Genomic DNA, 19,748 nt, shown 5'->3' with positions numbered 1-19,748 from the left:
TGCAAAGTTACACACAGCTCTGTTTTCTTAATGTTTCTGCATAATGTATAAATCAAACAGGTGTACTTGATACATATTTATGGAGGATTTTTTTTCGTTCTCTGATCTCAGAAGACATCTCAAAAGAATGCAGCTAGGTCTTTGATATGCATTGGTTTTGTGACTGTACTGCTACGACAAAGTGAGTAGAATTTGTGTTTTCTTTATAGTTCCATCATTTAATAATTTTTATAATGCTATGTTAGCATTCTTCCAAAGGTTCTAAATAAAAACATGATTCAACAAAATTGCAAGCAGGTAAATAGACCTGCTTCAAAGGTTCTTAGATTATTTCACTTATTCAGAAATGAATTATGAATTAATTATCTATAAACCATCAGAAATAGAGAATTGTTCATAAAAGACATTAAAGGAAAATTATGTGTAGGAAGACAGGTGAAACAAGAAAACTTAGCAGGAAACAATATGAGAACAATTACAAACAAATATGTTAACCAGTAAAAATAATGCAATATTATTTGGATAAATAGGTTCTCAAGGAACAGATTTTATATAGAGAGGAGTACTTTAAAAAAGATAAGTATGATTCCCAATTAAAACCAAAGCTTAGATGTTTTTGTCTTGTATTCTAAGTGCTACACTCAAGTTTGAGCTCTTTGTATTTTCTTAACCAACTCCTGTTATATAATTCCTTCAATTACTCCTAATTATTTCTTGTTTTTTTTTCCCTTTGAGTAGGTCTATATCCAAACATAAATTATTTGAAATCTTTTAAGAAAACCATTTATTTATTTATTTATTTATTTATTTATTTATTTATTTATTATTTATTTATTTATTTATTTATTTTTTAATAGGTAGTTCTTTTTTTTTTATTTTTTATTTATGATAGTCACACACAGAGAGAGAGAGAGAACAGAGACACAGGCAGAGGGAGAAGCAGGCTCCATGCACCGGGAGTCCGACGTGGGATTCGATCCCGGGTCTCCAGGATCGCGCCCTGGGCCAAAGGCAGGCGCCAAACCGCTGCGCCACCCAGGGATCCCAAGAAAACCCTTTATAACTTAATGAAAATTTACAGTTCTAGTGCTATTTCTCAATATTTATGGCAAAAACTACTACAGTTCATACTGAAAAGAAACCAAAAGGGCTTCAGTCATAATTTACCCAGATTTACTTTTAATTAACAGTTTGAACTCCCCGGGTAATTGAAACTATTACTGAAGTGTTTCATTTAATCAGCAGAAAAGTTGGTAAATGTGAGGCCTCATAAAATCTTCAGCCATGTTTTTCAGTTACTAAATAATGCAGTTACTGAATTAATAAATAAGAGCCTAAAGTGAGAGAATACAAAGAAAAAAAAAAGCTATGGCAAGTGAGAAAAGATGTATTTCTGTCATGAATTGTAAATGAGATAATCAAAAGAATCAAAAAGCTGGAAAGGATAACAAGCAGCATTTTTTATTTGCCCAGGTTTTTTCCAAAAGAATATTTTAAATTTCTCTTTTCAAATCTTTAAAATCAGTTTTTTTGCCTTTCCTCCAAAGTGAAAGGAATTGTAAAAGCACAAAGGTTATCATAAGCTAGGGTCTCCTCAAGTAGTGAGGAACTTTGCCCTATTTATTAGTTTTCATTAAAGCAATCCTTGGTGAACTCTTTATCAAGGACTTTGCCAGATATTTAGAGAACAGACAAAGAAATAGAAGTTATATTTTGTGCCCTTCAAGAACTTAAGTTCTCCTCAAGAGAATATTGTCAGCAAAGGGAAAGAAAAACATACCTGACTCCAATTAATTACAAAACTACGTATTACAATTGAGTGTTTTTGTTCTAAGGCAACACTAAGTGTGTGGAAACACTGGAATATATAAAGTATGAAATACATAAAGTATTTCTTTAAAAGTACCTTTTCCATTGGAAATGACAGCCACATACTTCAGAATGCTGAATGATAGTATATCAAGGGTAGTTTTCATTTGATTTCCTGTGTCACATTTTATTTTGGTATCAATAATTTCTTGTGTATTTTTCTTGAACCCTCAGTTACACTGCCCAATCCCTGGACATAAATCTCATAGAATTCTTTAATATGATGCCAATTCCATGAAAAATGCTGAGCACTAATTAAGAAATCAGTACGTGCATATTGATTGACTAAATAAAACTTATTTCTGAAAAAGCACATTTTAATTTTAATTAATCAATTAATAATTCATATAAACTAATAAAGCAAGTTAAATGGAAATGTTTTATGCAGGAATCATAGAAGATTATAAAATACTAAAAATATTTAAAAATCTAATAAGGTATATTATAATGGTTTAAGAATAAAATAGCAAATTAACTTTGAATGAAATCACGCCTGCTCTTAATAACTGATAACTTGCTTTTATGTACCTTTCAGGCAGTAGTAGACTTGACCCCAAACACGTTGAAAGTCATTTGAATGGAAAAGAGGAAATAGCTAGCGTCATGTTATGACTGAGGCTATTTCCCAAGTCATACATTATACCCTGAGTGTACCCATAAATAGTTGAGAAGTAGCATGAGAGAGGCTTTTGGCCTTCAAACAGTAGGTGGTGGTTTGATTCAGGTGCATAGATCATTATAATATAACTTTATTCCCATGTCACTATTTTTTATAACACAGAGGTTATAGCTGTTGTTCTTTAATTCCCACATGCCTAGTGCACACAGGGAGTATGCATTTACAGTTCTGCACCATTAAGATTCTATCCAGGAACCGGGCTGGGAATTTAGGTCACAGTCAAAGCAAGGAAGAACTACATGGAGATGTTATATATCAGCCTAAAGATAGATCTGGGGACAGAAGGGGAAGTGCTATAGATCACGATTAGGTTAGGCAGTGCAAAAACTAGGAAAAGATGCTTATAAGCATGGGGTTGATTGTTGACTTAATTTTTAATTTTGTAATTTCTAATTCTATTCAATTTCATCTTAAAAATGATCGTATTTATTTATTCTTATTTATTTATTCATGAGAGACACAGAGAGAGAAGCAGAGACACAGGCAGAGGGAGAAGCAGACTCTCTGGGGGAAGCCCAATGCAGGACTGGATCCTGGGACTTCCAGGTCATGCCCTCGGTGGAAGGCAGATGCTCAACCACTGAGCCACCCAGGCGTCATTCTTAAAAAAAGAAATGTTAGTGCTACTAATATGTAATATGTGGAGTCCCTTCCTGCTTCCTACTCAGTCTATATATCAAATTTTACAAATTTTCAAGTAAATGAGGTATAGCAGCAGGGTAGAGTCAAAGTTCCACAATGCAGAAATTTTCATAATGAGGCCATCAGTGCTTCACTGGCTTTCAACATATTGTGATTTATAAGAGCTTCTGTTTGCCAGTTTAAACTGATTTAGGGATTATATCTTCTAATTTTAACTAACTTATTTTTCACCAAAAAGAACAATTGCTTGGAAAGATATTTAAAAATAAATGTTAAGTTAAGGCAGTATTATTAACCCCAAAAAAGCAAGAAGTAAAAAGTTGGCAAAGGCTACACTACTACCACAATTACAAGTCCTGATAACTATATTATGAGGTGAAATAAAATGATTTAATCTCTATTCTCTAAAGTTAACAGAATTTCATGTAAGATTTTCTATGTCTTTAGATATTAAATAAATATTACAAAACTAATATGATTCTTAGTCCACCTATAAAAGCTAAGTATCAAAACAGGAGCTCAAACTCTACATTTTTCTCAGTTATATTTAAAATCATGCATTACTCAATCCATATTTAATGACAAACATTTTAAGCAATCTTTAATAGTTTCTTTCTTAATAATGCAAAACAAAGAGCTACATGTCGTTGGTAAGTACTTTGTTAACTGCTCTATGTAGAAGTGGATAAAAAATCAAAAGAAAATAATACTGCACAATTTAAAATAAATTTATTATTTTAAATAAAACTAAAAGCATTGCTGTAGGTTGGTAAAAATAATTTCTGCTATAACATCATAGGAAAATAAAGGTGTTTAATTTTATGGTATTTTAATAATCAAATAAGAAATATAATTTAAAAATATAAGTTACATTTTAATGAGCTGCAAAATGAATATATATATGAGAGACAAAACAGAAGTGACCAAAACAAAACAAAGATAGATCTTAATCCAATCATATTAATAATCATGTTAAATGTAAACAGTCTAAACTCATCAATCAAAATAGAGAGTTTGGGGATCCCTGGGTGGCTCAGCGGTTTGGTGCCTGCCTTTGGCCCGGGGCACGGTCCTGGAGTCCCGGGATTGAGTCCCGCATCGGGCTCCCGGTGTGGAGCCTGCTTCTCCCTCTGCCTGTGTCTCTGCCTCTCTCTCTCTCTGTCTGTCGTGAATAAATAAATAAAATCTTTAAAAAAAAAAATAGAGAGTTTGTCAGGACAGATGTAAAAGCAAGATATGGAGGCTATGCACATGTGGAGAGTAGGAAGTTTATATGGAATTTCAATACCTTCCACTAACATATTCTGTAAACTTAAAACTGCTCTTAAAAACAAAGCAAATAAAAATTAAAAAGAAAAAGCAAGATCAAAATATATAATGTCTATAGGAAACCCAAGGGAAATATAAAGACAGGTTGGTTAGAAGTAAAAGGCTGAAAAAACAAACAAACAAACATATCACACAATCATTAATCAAAAGAAAGTGGGGGTAAGGGCTCCTGTGTGGCTCAGTTAGTTAAGCACCAGCCCTCAGTTCAGACCATGATCTCAGGATCCTGGGATTCAGCTCAGGTCATGATCTCAGGGTTCTGGGATGGAGTCTGAGTTGGACTCTCTGCTCAGTGGGGAGTCTGCCTCTCTCTATCCCTCTACCCTTCCCCCATGTTCATGCTCTTTCTCTCTTCGTTCTCAAGAAAAAAAAAAAAAACTTTATCAAAAATAAAAGAAAGAAAGTGGGTATCTATGACAGTATCAAACTAGACTTCAGGAAAAGGACTATTACCATGATTAAAGAAGAGCAATGCTACTATAGAACATTAGGAAGAATATTTTGGGGGTGATGGAAATGTTGTGTATCTTTATTGTGGCTTTGAGTTCACTGCTGTGTGCATTTGTAAAGATTCATAGAACTATGTACCAGATGGTATCAATTTTCATGTATGTAAATAAAAATAATAAAAATAACAATATGAAATACAATGGGCCAAAAGAATTGAAAATGAGCTGAGCATACCCTTTGTTCATTTCCCAGACTTAGGAGCCTCTCTTGTTTTGTCGCCCTCTCTAATTTTTCCCACTGATTTTCCCTCATTTCCCTTATAATCCCTTTCTCTATTTCTTATATTCCCATATGAGTGAAGCCGTGTGATGACTGTCTTTTTCCAATTGACTTACTCCACTCAGCATGATACCCTTTAGTCCCATCTATATTGAAGCAAATGGTAGGTATTCGTCCTTTCTAATGGCGGAGTAATATTCCATTGTGTTTCACACACATGTATACACACAGTATTCCATCACATCTTCTTTATCCATTCATCTGCCAAAGGACATCAAGTCCCCTTCCACAGTTTGACTATTGTAGACATTGCTGCTATACATTGGGGTGCAGGTGTCCCAACGTTTCACTGCATCTGTATCTTTGGGTAAATACTCAGTAGTGCAGTTGCTGGGTCACTGGGTAGCTCTTTTTCACTCTTTGAGGAACCTCCACACAGTTTTCCAGAGTGGCTGTACCAGTTTGCATTCCTATTAACAGTGCAAGAGGGTTCCCCTTTCTCCACATCCTCTCAGCATTTGTTGTTTTCTGTCTTGCTAATTTTTGCCATTTTCACTGGTGTGAGGTATTATCTCATTGTGGTTTTGATGTGTATTTCCCTGATGGCAAGTGATGCAGAGCATTTTCTCATCTGCTTGTTGGCCATGTCTATGTCTTCTTTAGTGAAATTTCTGTTCATATTTTTTGCCCATTTCATGATTGGATTGTTTGTTTGTTTGCCATTGAGTTTAATAAGTTCTTTATAGATCTTGGATACTAGCCCTTTATCTGATATGTCATTTACAAATATCTTCTCCCATTCTGTAGGTTGTCCCTTAGTTTTTTTTGACTGTTTCTTTTGCTGTGCAAAAGCTTTTTCTCCTGATTAGGTCCTAGTAGTTCATTTTTGCTTTTGTTTCCTTTGCCTTCATAGATGTATCTTGCAAGACGTTACTGTGGCCAGTTCAGAAAGGGTGTTGCTTGTGTTATCCTCCAGGATTTTGACTGTTTCTTGTCTGACATTTAGGTATTTCATCCATTTTGAGTTTATCTTTGTTTTTTGTTTTTTTTTTGAGTTTATCTTTGTGTATGGTGTAAGAGAATGGTCTAGTTTCAATCTTCTGCATGTGGATGTCCAATTTTCCCAGCACCATTTATTGAAGAGACTGTCCTTTTTCCAGTGGATAGTCTTTCCTGCTTTGTCAAATAATAGTTGATCATAGAGTTGAGGGCCCATTTCTGGGTTCTCTAATCTGTTCCATTGATCTATGTGTCTGCTTTTGTGCCAGTACCATACAGTCTTGATGATCACAACTTTGTAGTACTGCTTGAAATCAGGCATTGTGATGCCACCGGCTCTGGCTTTCTTTTGCAATATTCCCCTGGCTATTCAGGGTGTTTTCTGATTTCACACAAATCTTTAGATTTTTTGTTCCAACTCTGTGAAAAAAGTCCATGGTATTTTGACAGGGATTGCCCTGAATGTGCAAATTGCCTTGGGTAGCATAGATATTTTCACAATATTAATTCTTCCAATCCATGAGCATGGGATATTTGTCCATCTCTTTGTGTCTCTCAATTTCTTTCAGAAGTGCTCTGCAGTTTTTAGGGTATAGATCCTTTACCTCTTTGGTTAGGTTTATTCCTAGGTATCTTATGGTTCGGGATGCAATTGTAAATGGGATTGACTCCTTAATTGCTCTTTCTTCAGTCTCACTGTTAGTGTATAGAAATGCCACTTGTTTCTATGCATTGATTTTGTATCCTGCCACACTGCTGAATTGCTGTATGAGTTCTAGCAATCTTGGGGTGGAGTCTTTTGGGTTTTCTATGTACAGTATCATGTCATCTGCAAAGAGGGAAAGTTTGACTTCTTCTTTGCCAATTTGAATGCCTTTTATTTCTTTTGTTGTCTGATTGCTGAGGCTAGGACCTTTAGTACTATGTTGAATAGCAGTGATGAGAGTGGACATCCCAGTCATGTTCCTGATCTTAGGGGAAAGGCATTCAGTTCTTCCACATTGAGAATGATATTTGCTGTGGGCTTTTTGTAGATGGCTTTTAAGATACTGAGGAATGTTCCCTCTATCTATACACTCTGAAGAGTTTTGATCAGGAATGGATGCTGTATTTTGTCAAATGTTTTCTCTGCGTCTATTGAAAGGATCATATGGTTCTTTTTTTTTTTTTTCCTTGTTGATGTGATCTATCATGTTGATTGCTTTACGAGTGTTGAACCAGCCTTGCATCACGGGGATAAATCCCACTTGGTCATGGTGAATAATCTTCTTAATGTATTGTTGGATCCTACTGGCTAGTCCCTTGTTGAGAATTTTTGCATCTGTGTTCATCAGGGATATTGATCTATAATTCTCCTTTTTGGTGGGGTCTTTGTCTAGTTTTAGAATTGATGCTAGTCTCATAAAACGAGTTTGGAGGTATTCCAACCATTTCTATCCTTAAGAACAGCTCTAGTAGAATAAGTATTATTTCTTCTTTAAACGTTTGATAGAATTCCTCTGAGAAGCCATCTGGCCCTGGACTTTTGTGTCTTCTGAGGTTTTTGATGACTGCCTCAATTTCCTTCGATTTCCTGGTTATTGGACTGTTCAGATTTTCTATTTCTTCCCATTCCAGTTTTGGTAATTTGTGGTTTTCCAGAAATGCATCCATTTCTTCTAGATTGCCTAATTTGTTGGCATGTAGCTGCTTATAATATGTTTTTAAAATAATTTCTATTGCATCGGTGTTGGTTGTGATTTCTCCTCTTTCATTCATGAATTTATTAATTTGAGTCTTTTATTGTTTTTAATAAGACTGGCTAATGGTTTATCTATCTTATTAATTCTTTTAAAGAACAAACTCCTGGCTTTGTTTCTCTGTTCTACAGTTCTCCTAGTCTCTATTTCATTGAGTTCTGCTCGAATCTTCATTATCTCCCTTCTGCCTGATGTAGGTTTTACTTGCTATTCTTTCTCCAATTTCTTTAGGTGCAATGTTAGCTTGTGTATTCGAGTTTTTTTTGATTTTTTGAAGGATGCTTGTATTAGGATGTATTTCCCTCTTAGGCCTGCTTTTGCTGTATCCCAAAGATTTTGAATGGTTGAATATTTATTTTAATTAGTTTCCATAAATCTTTTTTTTAATTTTTATTTATTTATGATAGTCACAGAGAGAGAGAGAGAGAGAGAGGCAGAGACACAGGCAGAGGGAGAAGCAGGCTCCATGCACCGGGAGCCCGACGTGGGATTCGATCCCGGGTCTCCAGGATCGCGCCCTAGGCCAAAGGCAGGCGCCAAACCGCTGCGCCACCCAGGGTTCCCCCATAAATCTTTTTAATTCTTCGCTAACTTGGTAGTTGACCCATTCATCTTTTAGTAGGTTGCTCTTTAACCTCCATGTATTTGAATTTCTTCCACATTTCTTCTTATGATTGAGTTCTAGTTCCAAAGTGTTATAGTCTGAAAATATGCTGGGGACAATCAATCTTTTGGTATCAGTTGAGACCTGATTTGTGACCCTGTATGTGATCTAGTCTGGAGAAAATTCCATGTGCAGTTGAGAAGAAAGTGTATTCAGTTGCATTCAGATGGAAAGTTCTGTAAATAACTGTGAAATCCATTTGGTCCAGTGGATCATTTAAGGCCCTTGTTTCTTTCGTGATAGTCTGCTTAGAATATCTGTCATTTGCAGAAAATGCTGTGTTGAACTCTCCTACTATTAGTGTATTATAATCTAACTATCTCTTTACGTTGGTTTTTAATTACTGATATACTTGGCAGCTCCCACATGAGAGGCATAAATATTCATGATTGTTGGGTCTTCTTGTTGGATAGACCCTTTAAGTATGATGTAGTGTCCCTCTTCATCTCTTTCTACACTCTTTGGGAGAACCTTTAATTTATCTGCTATGCGGATTGTTACCCCAGTTTTCCTTTGAGGACCATTTGAATGGTAAATGGTTCCACACCCTTTCATTTTTAGGCTGGAGGCGTCCTTAGATTTAAAATGAGACTCTTGTAGACAGCAAATAGATGGGTCTTGCTTTTTTATCCAGTCTGATACCCTGTGTCTTTTGATGGGATCACTTAGTCCATTCACATTCAGACTTACAATTGAAAGATATGCATTTAGTGATATCACTATACCTCTCCAGTCCCTGTTTTTGGGATTATTTCTTTGGGCTTCCTTTCTATCACAGGGTGCCCCTTAGTATTTCTTGCAGAGCTGGTTTGGTGGTCACATATTCTTTCTGTTTCTGTCTATCTTGGAAGCTCTTTATCTCTCCTTCTATTCTGAATGAGAGCCTTGCTGGATATTCTTGGCTGCATGTTCTTCTCATTTAGGACCATGAATATATCCTGCCAGCCCTTTCTGGCCTGCCAGGTCTCTTGGAGAGGTCTGCTGTTAATCTAATATGTCTCCCCATAAAGGTTAGGGATCTTTTTTCTCTTGTTGCTTCAAGGATTTTCTCTTTATCTTTGGAATGTGCAAGTTTCACTATTAAATGTTGAGGTGCTGAATGGTTTTTGTTGATTTTTGGGGGGACCTCTCATCTCCTGATCTGAATGCCTGTTTCCCTCCCCAAATTAGGGAAGTTCTCAGCTATGATTTGCTCAAATATACTTTGTGGTCCTCTCTCCCTCTCAGCGTCTTATGGAACCCCGGTTATACATAGATTCTCCCTTCTCAGGGTATCATTTATTCCCTTAACCTTTCCTCATGGTCTCTTAATTGTTCTTTCTTTTTTACTTCCTTACCATCAACTTGTCTTCTATGTCACTCACTCACTCTTTCTTGCACCTCATCAACCCTAGCAGTTAGGACCTCCAGTTTGGATTGCATCTCATTTAATTTATTTTTAGTTTCAGCCTGATTAGATCTAAATTCTGCATTAACGTGGTCTCTAGAGTCCTTTATGCTTTTTTCCAGAGCCACCAGTAGCTTAATAATTGTGCTTCTAAATTAGCTTTCTGACATCAAATTGTAATCCATATTCTGTAACTCTGTGGCAGGGAGTACTATTTCTGATTCTTTCTTTTGTGGTGAATTATTCCTTCTAGTCATTTTGTTCAGTGCAGAGTGGCTGTATGAGTGGCCTAATCAAAAATATCAACCATGACCTAAGTAAATTCCACCCTAGATGATTCTGAGTGGTCCTAGAGGTTGATCCTCTTGGTTCTGAGTGTATTTTGTTCTGTATGTTAGAAGATGCTCAATCCCAAATTTATATAAACCAGCAATACTTACAGAAAGCCCCAACACTGACCACTAAAACATAAACAAGATAAAAAGGGGGGCAGAATGGGAATGAAGAGAATATAATCTCACAGAATGAACCAGCACGGTATTCCACTTGGTTCTGGGTGCATGCTGGTCATGTTTTAGAAGGTATTAACTTCTGCCATTGTAGAACAAAACCAGGCAGAGAAAACAAAAAGTACAAATCAAAAACCTATATCTCGTATATGTCCCAAAATTATATTGAGTATGTTGGAGGGATTGGAGAAGTGTAAAATATATCTAAGACATTTAATTTTAGAAATATGAAAGTCAAAAAAGAAAAAAAACTTAAAAAGGAAGAACTGGTAAAATCTTGTAGTTAAGGTGGGAAAGAAAAAATACTGGAAATTTTTAGTCTCATATAAGAAAGAGTTGTAATGGAAAAAGGAAAAAGAAAATTATAAAACAGAAAAAAGGGGACCCTCTAGTTCTAAATACTGTATTCCCCTGACTTTTCCTTGGTCCTGGAGCTTCTTGGTGCACTTGGTCCAGAACTTGCTCTTCCCCTGTCTTTCCAGCTGGTCTTCTGGGGGCGGGGCCTGCTGTGCTGACTCTCAGGTGTGTGCACCTGCGGGAGATGCCCCGTCCCCTACCAGGTGCTTGGCTACTTGTGAGCTGTTTACCCCTGAGGTCACTGTTCCCAGGCGGCCCCGCCCCTCCCAGGCACACATGGAACAAGGAGGGAAAACCACGCTGGCGGCGGTCAGGTCTGTAGCTCTGGAGTCAGCTCCCCCAGTAACTGCCGCAGACTCCCAGTCCGCACTGGCCTGGATGCTCTGGGGGCGGGTGTGCTGATCTGCACAGCTCGGGGGCACCCAGCGGCAGGAGAGTCCTCGCCGTCCTGCGCCCTCCCCACCTCCACACGTCCCGGGGGAGCTCAGGATCCTGGGCTGTGTCCCCTGGCGCCCTGGGATCCGGGGCCTGCGCTGCTGGAACCGCGCTCCCGGGCCCCTGACCCACCTGCATCTCCCAGGTGCCCCGGGGCTGCGCTCCAGCCCTTTACCGAGATTCCCACCTTTTGAGGTGCGCTTTTCCCGGGGCGCCCCCTCCTCTAATAGGGACTCCGGGAATCTGGAGGCTTCCCTGCCCCTCCTGCAATTCCGCCCCCCGATTGCCCTGCTGAGCGCTTTTCCCTCCGGGAAGGATCCTGCGGATTTTTAAAGTCCCCGCTTCTCCGGGGCTGGGCTCTCCCGCCCTGAGGGGCTCACCCTGGCCTTGGCCCTGCTCCTCGCGGCCCCTCCCCGACTTGATTTTTTTTTTTTTTTTTCCCACCTTCCTACCTTGTTAGAAGTGAACACTTTTCCCTCTGTAGCGTTCCAGCTGTTCTCTCTTTGAATCTCAGGTCGAACACCTGTAGGTGTTCAGGATGTTTTGAAAGTCATCCAGGGAAGTTGGTGGGACCAGGTGAGTTGAGGACCCTGCTCCTCCGCCCTCTTGCCCCCAATCTAAGATCTGTCTTCTTAAAGTAAAACTCATAGAATCAGAGAGTAAAAAAGCCAAAAACTTTTAGCTGTGACATGAATAAGATCTGAGGATCTAATGCTAAACGTGGTGACTGTAGGTCACAGCACTGTGTTATTTAATTGAAATCTCCAATGGAGTAAAACTTAAATAATAATAACAAAATAAATAATAATTAGTAGATAGATATGTAAGGTGAATGGATATATTCATTAAGTAGGTGGAGATAATCCTTTCACAATGTATGCATGGATCAACTCACCATGATTTTTCTTTAAATCTCTTATGAATTTGTTATTTATACCTCAACACAGAGGAAAAAGTAAAAAAAATAATATGAAGAAATTGTACCAACTTATATTCTCACTGATCATGTGTAAAAACTGCTCCGCATCTAAACTATTGTTATTGTCTTTTTGTTTTCCCAATTGCACATTTGTAACTCATTGACCTTTGGCGGTATTGCTATGATTCATGAGTTTGCCTTACTTTTAATTTTTTTGCTAAGATTTTTAATAGTTCAGTGACAGTTTTTAATTATAAAGTGCTGCTAAATTCTGTTGAATGCTTTTTCTGCTTCTGTTTTTGTCTGCTTTATTCTATTAATAATTTGAATTACACTGATTGATCTTTTAATGTTACACTTGCATTAGTGAAATATATTTCACTTGGTTGTTATATATTATTCCCTATGTGGCTTAAGTATTTTGTGCCTGTATTTACAAAGATATTTACCGATGAATTTTGTTTATTTTAATATCCTTGTTAGCTGTTTGAATCAATGCTATGATGCCCTCATAAATGTATTGGTAAGTAGGATATCTTTCTGTAGATATTCTCTAGAAAAGTTTGTATAAGATCAATATTTAATAGGTTTAGGTCCAGTAATTTTTTTTCTGTTTCCTCTTGTATATAAATTAAGTTGTACTTTTCAAAGAATTTGTCTATTTTATCTAAATTGTCCTTTTTTAGACACAATTTGTTTTGGGCATTATGCTAACTGAAGTAAGCCTGAAAGAAAGATAAATATGAATGAGTTCACCAACATGTGGAATTTGAAATTAATTAAAGTTGTAGGATTATAGAATAACTGGAGGTGAGGGAAATGGGTAGATGTGGGTCAAAGAGAACAAACTTATTTGTAAGATAAATAGGTTTTGAGAATTTAATAAATAATGTACAACATGTTGACTACTGTTAATATTGTATCGTATACTTAAAATTTGCTAAGAATAGATCTTAAGTGTTCCCTCACACACACACTTATAAGGTAACTGTTTGAGAGGATGGATGTATTAACTAACTTGATTGTGGTATGTGTATGTAAGCCATCAGGTTTGTACATTGTAAAAATGTACAATTTTATTTGTCAGATATACCTGATAAAGCTGGGAAAAATAAACTTAAGAATATATTTCTTATCTTTTAAACATGTGGGAATTTGTATTGTGTTACTTTACATTGCTGATAACAGTAATTTTTATCTTTTTTCTTGATTTGTCTTGCAATGTGTATTTATCAAAGAAACAATGTTTAGCTATGATGAATTTTACAGAAAATATGCTTTTTCCCATTTAATTTCCATTTTAGGCTTATTATTTCTTTCTGTCTACTTTTTTGGAGATTAATTTCTAATCCCTTTTCTTGTTTGGAGATTGGAATATTGTACAGCCCTTTCTGTTTCTACTGAAAGTTATTTATAGTTTTAAACTACTTTTTAAGCATTACATTATACTTGCATGATACAATTTTGATATGTTGTAGTCATTATCATTAAGTGAAAATATATTCCTATTTTCATTTTACTTCTTCACTGACTCATAAGTTATTCAGATGAGTGTTATATAATTTCTAAACAGTTGAGAGTTTACTAATTTTCATTTCCTGACTGATTTCTAGGATAATCTCAATACGGACAAATAACATATTCTGTATGATTTTAATCCAGGAAATCTGTTAAATCTTGACTTATGGCTCATCAAAGGATCAATTTTGATAGATGTTCCATGTAGCATTAAAAATAATAATTCTGTGAGTATCAGTTTTACTATTCCCTGTATTTCAATTAGGTTAAGTTTCTTAAGTATATTTTTAAATCATCAATATCTCTATTCTTTTCTATTTTTTCTAGCAGATACTGGGGACATTATCTTAAAAACTTCAATAATTTTTGTGGGTGTTAATCTACCTGTAGGTCTTTCAGTTTTTATTAGTCATATGAACATTTGCCTCTCCCTCTTCTATGCTCACTCTCTTTCTCTCTCCCTCTCAAATAAATCTTTTTAAAAGTCTTTTCATTTCTTATAATGCTTGCTTTAAAGACTACCAAATTTTTACAGTAAATACTTGCATGATATTTCATATTCCTTTCTTCATCCTCATATTGAAAATGTGGCTTATTGGCAGTATAGATTTTCTTTTAATCGTGTCCATCAAACTTTGTCTTTTACATGGATATTTGTTACATTTCCATTTAATGGTATTACAAATACTGCTGCTAGTCTATTTCCCTCAGCCTTTTCTAAATCTCTTTTTTAAAGATTTATTTATTTATTTTAAAGAGAGAGGGGGAGGGAGAGAATCTTGAGCAGATTCTACAGTAAGCATAGAGTCCTATGCAGAGTATGAGCTCATGACCCCAAGATTATGACCTGAGCAGAAACCAAGAGTCAGACACTCAACCCACTGAGCCAACCCAGCACGACACTCCCATCCTCAGCCTCTACCTAAACTGAAATACAATTAAATTACATTTATCCACCAATTAAATCTGCATCACTTATTTTCTTCTTTAACCACTCTAAATCCACCAACTTGCTATTTGTTTTCTAACTGCTCAATTTGTTCTCTATTTCCTTTACTTTATCCTTGTTTTGATCTTGGTTAACCAATTATTACTGTTATTATCATTGTTTTTCCTTTCTGAAGCTGTTAGTATCTTCCTTTGTACTTTTAATTAACAGAGAGATTACAATATTCATATTTAATTGATTATAGACTACCTTAAAATCATAGTGTTGCATTTTCCTAGACAATGTCATACTTCCCCACATCTCTTTACTAGTTCATGTGGAACTAGTTTAGTACCTTTGTTGTTATATATCTCAATAGACCATATTTAAAAACCCATAAAATTTTAATTTAACTTCATATTTACCCTTTTTGTATGAGTATGTATTTGTTTTATTGCATAACCATAGTTGTTTTTTTTTTTTTGCATAACCATAGTTTTATATGGAATTTCCTTCTGCCTGAATATCCTCAAGGTTTTTTGTTTGTTTGTTTCATATTTTTGTCTCTGAATTCTTTAATTTTTGTCTGTATTGAAAATTTCTCTATTCACTTTTATTCTTGAAAGATGGTTTGGCTTATTATAAAATTATATGTTCACAATTATTTCAACACTTTCAAGAAGCAATTCCATTGGCTTTTGGTTTCCAAATTTTCTGTTGAAAAGTAAGAACTTAGTTTTATTATTGCTTCTTTACAGATTTTATGTATTCCTCCCTCCTTCAATGGCTGACTTAAAAACTTTGCAGTTTTAATAATATCTCAGGTAGTTTTCCTTTGAATATTACTTCTATTTTATTCTCCCAGGTTCTATCTAAACTGAAGTACAATTAAATTTGTACACCATATTCCATATGTATCCCTTATGTTATGCTTTATCTACTTCAATTATTTTATTTTTCATTTCTAGAATTTCATTTGATTCTTTTTTTTCATATACATTTATTTCAATTTTCTGGTAAAATTCTCCCTTTTTTCTCTATTTCTCTGAACATATTAACCCAATATTTGGATGTCCTGTTTGTTTCTATTTTCTATTTTTTCCTCTTGATTTTCTTTAGTTATGTGCTTTGCTATCTTATCATGATTCACACCTCTGTTTTTCTCATTACCATTTAAAGTCATAGTCTACTTGATAGCCTCAAACATCAACTTTTGTGTCCTCAGGACACAAAGGTGAGAAAGGTCTTGTCCTCTACTTTTGGCAAATACTCTAATAAGTAAAACGGAAGATATAAAATATAAAGCAATCTTCTTAATTTTGTTTAATAAATTAATGAAAATGTGTCTCATATTTTACTATTAAATTTTTCTCCTTTTCATAGATATCCTGTAGTAGTTAGATCTGTTAATAACTTGGTAAGCATTTACTGCATAATAGACTATTCAATTTAATTTAATTTAATATTCAATTTAAAATCTCTCTGCTTCTGTTGACATGATTATGTACCTTTTTAAAAAATATTTTATTTATTTATTCACAGAGAGAGAAGCAGACTCCGTGCAGAGAGTCCGATGCGGGACTCCAGGATCATGCCCTGGGCCGAAGGCAGGCGCTAAACCACTGAGCCACGCAGGGATCCCCAATTATGTACCTTTTATACTTAATTTCTTATGAAGGAGAATTTCACATTGTATGTTTCTCTTTTTTTTTTTCCTTTTTTAAATTTTTAAAAATATTTTATTTATTTATTCATGAGAGACACACAGAGAAGAGAGAGAGGCAGAGACACAGGCAGAGGGAGAAGCAGGCCCCATGCAGGGAGCCCGATGTGGGACTCGATCTCGGGTCCCCGGGATGATGCCCTGGGCTGAAGGCTGCGCTAAACTGCTCAGCCACCTGGGCTGCCCTCTTTTTTTTTTTTTCTTTTTAAAAACATTTTTATTTATTTATTCATGAGAGAGACAGAGAGGCAGAGACACAGGCAGAGGGAGAAGCAGGCTCTTGTGGGGAGCCTGATGTGGGACTTAGCATTTAATATTTAAGATTAAGATCACCCCACAATTCTCTTTGTTTATATCCTTGTTCAATTCTTGTGTCCAGATTCAGTTAGTAAAAAAAAAGGAAAAAAAAAGTGAGAGGGGAAATATTCATTATATTTTATATGCAAAGACAGAATTTTTTTCCATAACTGTTTGATAAAAGTCAACTGTATAGAGGGGCATCTGGTTTGCTCAGATAGTTAAGGAGCTGATTCTTAGTCTCGGCTCAGGTTTTGATTTCAGAGTTGTGAATTGGAGCCACAAGTTGGGTTCTGCACTGGTCATGGATGTCACATGTAAAAAAAAAAGAATGTCAACTTCATATCATCAACCACTTTTATGGAGGATATTTTTGAATTATTTCATTTTCCTTAATGATTACTTTCAGTTTTCAACATACCTTTGTCAAATTTCATACTTTTTTGGTATTGCCTACAACATTTAAATTTTCAAAATTGCTAAGATTTTCGCTTATCCTTTTAGCTTTAAATAATATTAGCTTATCCTAAATTTATTTAATTTTTTAAAGATTTTTCATTTATTTATTCATTAGAGACACAGAGAGAGCTGGAGACATAGGCAGAGGAAGAAGCAGGCTCCCCCAGGGAGCCCAATGTAGAACTGATCCCAGGACTCGATCCCAGGACTCTGGGATCATACTCTGAGCCGAAGGCAGACACTCAACCACTGAGCCACCCAGGCATCCCCAGCTTATCCTAAATTTAGTTTATTCTTTGAAAATCCTGCATTGTTTTCCCCTTTTTAATTACTTTAATGTGTAAGTCTGTCCTTTCTTTTTTCTCTTTATCAGTCTTTTTCAGCAGTTTGGTTCTCAAATAATTTGTTTTGCATTATTGGTGATTTCTGTGTCTTTATATTATTTTCTATATCCCTACTCAGTTTTTCTTTCTCACCTATATCATTGTGAGAAGTATATTTATAATCTCACTGGTGACTTTTGATTTGTCATTTTGGCTTACTGTTATCTCATGTTCTATCACACGAATCTTGATGCTATTTTACTATGTATAAGATCATGATTATAATACATTTATAATATGTTGTCCTATTATCATTAAAATATCAAACTTGCTGTATTGTTTTATTTTTACATTATGATGTTCTGATATTAATAATGTTACATTAATTTTATTTAGTTTTTATACTCTTATTCCAGTCTATCTACCATTATATTTTAAGTATGTTTCTTTCAAGAAGCAAATAGATTGGTATTTTGAAAAGATCCTCTGTCTATTGATGAGATAATTTAATGTATTTAAATTTATTGGCTCCTCTGACATGATTAGAATTTAGTTATACAACCTTATTTTGTACTTTCTTTGTAACATAATTTTCCTTGACTTCACTGCCTCTCTTTTCTTAATCATGTTGGGCTTACTCATTTATCCTCTATAACTTTGGATGCTGAGCATTTTATTCCTATTCTTTAGTTAATGTTTATTTACATGCACTTTATGACTCATGAAATACTCTTGTATTCTACAGTTCCAGCCTCCCTTGTGGTTATATGGGAGCAATTTGAAAGCAATAGCTGATGGACAGTGAGAAGTGATTAATTTCCTCAAAGATGAGACAAATAAATGCCAGCATACTTTCCATGCTGCAGTAACATTCTACAGTACATGTTCTAGATGCATACTAGAGGTAGGAGACTTTATGTACCTTAAAAACAAATTCTCATTCTTAAGCCATTGATATCACTGTGTTTGTCTGTAGCAGCATTTAACATGAGTTATTCTAACTAAAACAACTCTGTATTTTGCCAGTGAAATCTAAATAAATGTAATCTTTATCTCTGTCCTTTTTCCTAACACACACAAAAAAACCTTGGAGTGTTCCCTAAAAGCTCCTCACAAATTCCGTATTTGATTAACTTTGCAGTTTCATAATTCCATTTTATAACCTTATTTTCAATAAATTATTATATTATATAATTATGTACTAATTTAATTTTTAAATTTTGTTTAATCTCTAATATCTAATACTTATTTAAAATTCTTCCATATAAAAAATAATAAAATTCTTCCATATTTTAATTTTATTTTTTTAGAGCATGCGAGAGAGAGAATGGAGGAGTGAGCAGGGGTGGGTGGGTAAAAGGAGATGGAGACAGAGAATCTTTTTTTTTTTTTTTAAGATTTTGTTTATTTATTCATGAGAGGGACAGAGAGAATCTGAAGCAGGCTCCATGCCTAGTGCAGAGCCTTTTGCAGGGCTACAACCACTACTCTGAGATCATAAGTCAAGCCAAAACCAAGAGTCAGATGCTTAACTACTGAGCCACTCAGGTGCCCTTCCATGTTTTAAAATCTTCTTTGCTTACTATGACTGCCTTCATATCAGTCCTACTTGCTGGCTTTATTTCCCCCTTGCTAGTTAGAACTTTAAGCAGTTCTTTCTGCATTATTTTGTGAAATTTAAAATCTTATTCCTCATGTATTTTAATATATCTTTGTTGCACTAAATGAGTTAATTCATACAAAGTGTTTATACAAGTTCTAGAATTGGATTTTCTGTTCTCTAATCGTTTCTACATATTCACCAAATGCCCTGAGTTGTAGAGGTTTCTGTATAGGACAGTTTTAAGGTTTCCCTGGCCAGGATCCCATACAGTTTACTGGATCTAGATAATATTTTGATTCATTTCTTGTTCATCCTGCCTCACTACTTTGGTATTAAAGCTTTTTGGCCCAGTACCCATTCATAGCACTGGCCATGGATTATGATTTACAAAGGCTGAGTATGTCCCACTCATATATCAGGGAAGCTTGATGGTTTTTGTGCTAAATTATCAAGTTTAGCACAAAGTGTGTGTGTTTCACAGGTCTAAGTTTTAGACAAGAATAACGGTCCCAGGTCCCCCTTGAGCATGAGGCCTACAGCTCTCTCTCCTGTTAAAACACCAGCCTTTAAGACTTATATCCTTTCCCTCATGGGCTACTCTCACTTCCTCGTTGTTTATAGCACCTGATGGTTTCCCTTG

The sequence above is a fragment of the Canis lupus genome, chromosome 11, assembly GCF_048164855.1.
Source record: "Canis lupus baileyi chromosome 11, mCanLup2.hap1, whole genome shotgun sequence".
In the NCBI taxonomy this organism is placed as follows: Eukaryota; Metazoa; Chordata; class Mammalia; order Carnivora; family Canidae; genus Canis; species Canis lupus.
The sequence above is the reverse complement of the archived record's forward strand: the minus strand, read 5'-3'. Positions refer to the sequence as shown.